This window comes from Dermacentor variabilis, chromosome 6 (assembly GCF_050947875.1).
Source record: "Dermacentor variabilis isolate Ectoservices chromosome 6, ASM5094787v1, whole genome shotgun sequence".
Taxonomy (NCBI): domain Eukaryota; kingdom Metazoa; phylum Arthropoda; class Arachnida; order Ixodida; family Ixodidae; genus Dermacentor; species Dermacentor variabilis.
This window is the reverse complement of record NC_134573.1, coordinates 122,343,928-122,349,927: the sequence shown is the minus strand read 5'-3', so window position 1 is coordinate 122,349,927 and position 6,000 is coordinate 122,343,928. Positions and strand designations below refer to the sequence as shown.

Genomic DNA, 6,000 nt, shown 5'->3' with positions numbered 1-6,000 from the left:
GACTGTCAAATTCCGTGATTAAAGGCTGGTGCGTTTCGCATTTCAGTTTTTGCCTAACAATGTATAAATTCTACCATAAAATGAGAGTTTCCTATTATTTCTGCAATTTCGTATTACTGCAGGAACATTATTACATGTCACGGGGAGTTATGTTTCTTTGTTTTGTATAAAGATATGTATGATCGGCTCACAAATTTGATGGAGCTCAGAATGAAAACTGTCGCCGTCGTAGAATTCGTTTCTCAATTACATTAATCTTTACATTCTACCAATGACCTAAATCGCAAACCTGAACAATTCTCCGTTGTATTTAAGGCCCACAGGACCGAGCCTTCTATTATACCTGCTTCATTTGCCAACACAACTCAAGGCTTGCAGCTCAAGAAAAGGTGAGTAAAAAACTACATTAACTGCATAATCACGCGAATTTCCTGTCGCTGCACGTATGTTAGGTTTCTGAACATGTTAACGCCGTTTTCCGTATTCTGTAATATCTAGGAGAACAAGATCGCTTGTTTAATGACATTGTGTGTGAAGACTACGGATTGGACATTGCCTCTCTGTTATTACAGTATAAACTCGCCTTTTGCAACAGAGTCAAATGCCCAGCATTGTATTGTCTTAGATCAAAGACTATTCTTTTATGAAAACGAAAGAGGCAGAAACACTTCTATTTTACTTCATGATAACATTTGTAACATGCCGTACGCAAAGGCAATTTGTGGTCAAGTTTCAGTTTACTCAGGTCTTTCGAGTCATACTGACTTATATAAAGAGGAATAATGAGCTTGTTGCGGGTATTTCGTTTTCTATAATATATGAAGGGAAGAGCAAGTCAGTCCAATGTGTAAGTCTTGTGGCTGCTGCGAGACACTTCAGCACCTTATATTTGAGTGTCCCGCTTTCCGTGCGCTGCGCATGTCGCTAGTGAGAAACTATCATCTTCTTGCCCTGCGGTGTTCAACACTCGACGAATGTTTATACCCCAGTGGTTGTGCGTGTAAACGTGATCAGACTCACCGCGCCCTACTTACCTTTCTAGAGTTAACTAACTTAGGTTCACGTTTGTAGCGTCCAAACTATTATATTCAACATTCTGCAGTAGCATAACCTACAGGGACCGGCCCTACTGTGTGTGATCTGTAATGTGTTCTACTTCAGTCTTTAGATTTGTTCTGTTGACCTTCCTTTCCTATTTCCTCCCCTCCTTCCTATCTTCCATTACTGTGTTGCTGTCACCTCCCTTCTGAAGAGTAGGCAGGCGTTCTGCCCGTTCCGGTGGCAGTTGCCAGCCTGTTCCTCGGTTTCCCTTTCCTGTTAACTGTGTATATTTGTTCAAACCAAATAATAATAATAATAATAATAATAATAATAATAATAATAATAATAATAATAATAATAATAATAATAATAATAATAATAATAATAATAATAATAATAATAATAATAATAATAATGAAGGGAGGAGCTTGGCGATTCTGTACGATCCTTGATAATCTACTGAAATCTGAAGCATGATCAAACTCCTTTGGAGAATGGGGGCCAAATAAGAATAAGAACTGAGTCAGATATTTGTAAGCAGTTGGACCCTGTGAGCCGAAGACTCCAAACCAATCATAGTATTATATTGCGCTTCAGTTTTGCGCGCCAACCGCCATTTCATGCAACTACTACTCACGCCGTACGGGTGGTTCTGGCGTATTGTGTAGCGGATAGGCGTGCCATGGTACAAACAAGTTTCGGTACAAACCACCGAAATATCACCCCGGCCAATTGCTACTGTTTGTTTTGAATAATGCGTCCATTCAGTGGTCTTTAGAAAAGACGCCTTAAAGAGAATATGCACGGCATACATTCTTGGTGAACTGCTCGGCCTGCTAACTGCCATGTATCTTTATCGTCATAAATTCCCGGACTCTATACTCAAAATCATTTTAAAAGAACCTTTGTTTGGAAATCCTCATGGTGGACTTCCTGAGGCGCTGTTCCTAGGAAGTCTGTGGGTTATAGATGATTCCGACGTTAGCCTACCCTAAGTGCAAGGCTATTCGCCCCAAGCTCTATATCTACTAGACCGTCAAAATAAACTTTTTTTGTTCTGGTTTTCGTTTCGGTTCATCAAAATGGGTAAGTTCATGTTCAACTTCCGACCTGGGAAATGATTGGGGAAACTGGTTCAATTTTATTTCCCTTAGCAAAGACTTGTTCCAGGAAATCAGCGCTAACTTCTTTGGTACAAAAACAAGACGTAAGTTGCAAGCTGCGGTAATAACTGGAGGTTTTTTTTTCAGGCTGAACCTAGTTACAAAGAAATTAGGCAGATCCAGCACCAATGCTGAAGTCTATGTGAAGTGAACGAGGGAGTGAGAGATAGAGGGATTCAGAAAACGCAGAGGCATATTCTGATCTGAGACTCCACTTAGGCGGAAAGAAAAGAGAGGTAACATAAAGCACTGGCGAGTAATCACGAGAACAAGTTGTAAGCAGGATGCGATTATATACACGTTAATTTTAAAGCACCCCGTTCCGCACTGTTAATTGAGGTCCGTGTTGATATTCTGAGAGTACCTTGATAACAGTCGTAGATGACAATATTGGGCCCAGATGAAGGCAGCGTCTTTCTTGACTAGCTGAGTAAGAGGGCGCGCAACATCCGAACATTCTCAAACAAGCCGACGGAACTAGGAGCAGAGGACCAAGAAGCTGTGAACGTCCTTGGGGCACCTTGGCATGGGAAAGTACTTCACTACTCGCAGTTTATGTTAATCAGGGCGCGCAACGTTTGCGAAAAAAGTACGAGTAATAATTTTTATTGCTAATTTACATCACGATATGGTCAATGCCTGCAGTTCAAAGCTACACTGGGTGATGCCGCTCGTATGCATGCTCCGCTGCCCGAAGTACCCTGTACGCATCACATTTTGGCGAGCATCGGGCGTCGAATCCCATCCAAGTGTGGTCGCATATCTTGTCTGCATACCGACTGCTGCATTCAAAATGACGGTAAAATAGTACTTCCTTATGAATCAGGTAGCATCGGTGAGCTCGAAGTGCTGGCAATATACAGAAGAAAAGCTCGGCAGAAGGCGGCCAAACTGAACCGAAAGCCCTTAATTTCTTATTTTTCAGTTTCGCTGCGGAGTGTAACGAATGATCACCTTCTGGTTCACTTCAGGTTCCAACAAAAATAATGTTGTACTTTCGGTTTCGGGATTATGCTTAAGTTATTGTTTTATAGCCCGATAGGTACCCTCCCAATTATCCACGCATACCATTCTCATTGATTTACTTCATTGTGCCTGCGGAAATTCAGCGTGCTTCTGGGTTCTCACTTACAAGTCGACACCTGCGTTGCTGCAAATCGCAGCAGAATTAACATGCACGTGTTTTCAAGTGCGTGTGTGCCAAACTTTGTTATCCATCGATGGTGATGTCCAAAAAGAGAATTTCTTAAGAAAATGTTAAGAAAATGAAACGTTCGTTGCAAGCTAGCAAGTGTTAGCTGCAGTGCATGAAAGGGGACCCACCGTGCATGAAGAATAAGTTGAGAGGATAAGTGGCCCTTCCACGTCTGCACTACTAAAGAAAGCCAATGTAAGATTGCCATTGGTAGAAGTATTCAAAGTAGGTCACGAATCATCGTAGCCACTACTCATCTTTGCCGCGTTTTACATGTATTCGGAAGGATGCTTTTGGTTATTGGCATGTAGTTGGCTATGTGAACGTCTGTAGCAGAATAACTATGCTACGACCAATAGCTGCAACATAACATTCAACAGGAAAGTGTTCTTATTGTCGCTTCACTTGCCGCTTTCAGAGCTGTAAAAACTACTACAACCTAAATAATAATCCACTTAGGCGTACCGATCAGTCTGACCGTAGTATAATGTATTGTTATGCCAATTCTCTACGGAGCGATCACGTAAGTCTTGTAATAAATATGGATTATAGGAAATGCACTCCCGGAAAAGTGAAGCGACCACGATTGTGCAAACTGGTAGAGCTATCAGAAAGTTCGCCTAGAAAAAGGACTCGGCACTTAGCACGTTAACTCATCTTTGTGTTTTTACCTCTCGCGTATATCATAAAAAAAACTAAAGTTCAGATATAGTAAAGGGCTAATATCTCGTAAAACATATCGCTGTAAGGCGTTGTTATCTGGATGCTTCAGAGATTTCTGACCAATCTTTTTTTCCAGCACCTGACAACATGAACCGAGTCTTGGGAATGGACCTCCTTGCGGCAGTTGCGGTGGCCATAGGTAACCATAGCTTGTCAACTTGTGGGATAGTTGTTATGAGAGCACTTTGACTATGATTTTCAGAGAAATATTGTTTTTGCCAAGAGCGCTTATGACTTTTTATGTTTACGTGTGTACGCCAGCCCAATCAGGCTTGAACGAATCGAACTTAGAGCATAACTAGCATGAAGTATCAAAAAGAAGATGCTCACAGAACTAAACAACACAAGGTTTACTGAAAGCTGGCTGTTTCTTGTCTTCTTTAATATTATCTCGTTACAGCATATTTCGCATAGGAATAGAGAAACAAACGAAAGAAAATATTTATATTTGAAAAGCCACTGAATAGGAGCGTCTACCATATCGCACTCATTTATTATGGTGTTGGGCTGCTCAGCCCGAGGTTGCGGGATCGAATCCCGGCCACGGCGGCCGGATTTCGATGGGGGCGAAATGCGAAAACACCCATTAACTTATATTTGTCTGCACGTTAAAGAACCCCAGGTGGTCGAAATTTCCGGAGTCCTCCCCTACGGCGTGCCTCAAAAGCAGAAAGTGGTTTTCGCACGTAAATCTCCATAATTTAATTAACCATTTATCAGGTGTTAATGAACAAATGCTTTTATTTCTTTATGAAGGCTGAGCCGTCTCCTGGCTTTCAGATCATTGCATTTTGCTACTGTAACTAACAACAAAAGCAGTAACTGGGGTTCGTGACCTTTCCTCACGTGCAAATAGTAATGTTAGGGTGCGGGTGCGTCCATACTGAAAATACCAGAAGGTTTAGTTCTCAGTTGTAACAAGGGTGCGCCCAGCGTCCGTGTGCCGCCCCCCGCTCCCTTTTATTCCGCTTCCATGCCCTTTAAAATACCATTCTGAAATCTTGCAATCCTTGCTACGGCGAACTTTCGCTTTCAGCTTGCCTTTTATTTGTCAGACCATGACCCATTTAAGCGAGTGATATTATATGTAAAATAATATGGAACGCTGATAGAGAAAGCAGAAAAAAAAATTGTTAAGCGAGGCAGTCTGCTTGACGTGTTTAGGGTGAAATAAACGGCTCCATTTTGGTTGGACAATTTCAGATTGCAGTCACAGAAAGCAGCGCTCTTATGTACGGTTCCAAACACACTTGTACTACACCAGGTTTTCCTTTGATCTTAATAATTTTCGCATGGCTAAGTATCCGAACACACATCAGAATTATATAGGTGCAGTGACCCAACCTGGAAAACTCTTGTGAGACTGACATATGTGTTCTCAATCAAAGAAGTCGTCTATTAAGTTATATAATCTGTACTTTCAGCTGTGATCATCATGGCACCCAACGAAGCTGCTGCTCTTGGAGGCATGGTCGGAGGAAATAGTGGAATCGGAACAAAAAAGAAGTGAACCAGCAGTCACCGTGGATGATGTCAGGATTCTAGTATTTCGATGACATAACCCACTTGTTTTGCAATACAGTGCGGAAATAAAAAAGATGCCCGAGTCTAGAAAGTAGTGCTGCGAAGTGTTACTTCAACATTCCAAAGTTGTGGAGTCGTTTTGAAAGGCAACACAGTACATTACCCCATAAAATTTTGACTGTTTGGAGTTTTTTAAGTTGCGTCCAAAGCAAAACAAAATTAGTGTTTTCACATTCCCCAATATTATTCGTTGGATTGCCTTGTTTACTCCGTCACAACATAATATATATATGAATAGAATTTATTGATAGGAAAGACAGAGAGGTCGACCTGAGCCGGTGCGCTCTCGTCTGC

At 41.6% G+C, this 6,000-nt stretch overlaps 1 long non-coding RNA gene across 1 annotated transcript; it reads left to right on the top strand.

The window, feature by feature from the left end:
* Window positions 1–280: 280 nt before the first annotated feature.
* Window positions 281–5,713, top strand: LOC142584349 (uncharacterized). Its single transcript, XR_012828768.1, has 3 exons — window positions 281–389; window positions 4,199–4,261; window positions 5,547–5,713. It is a non-coding gene; the product is annotated as an uncharacterized LOC142584349 (long non-coding RNA).
* Window positions 5,714–6,000: the final 287 nt, after the last annotated feature.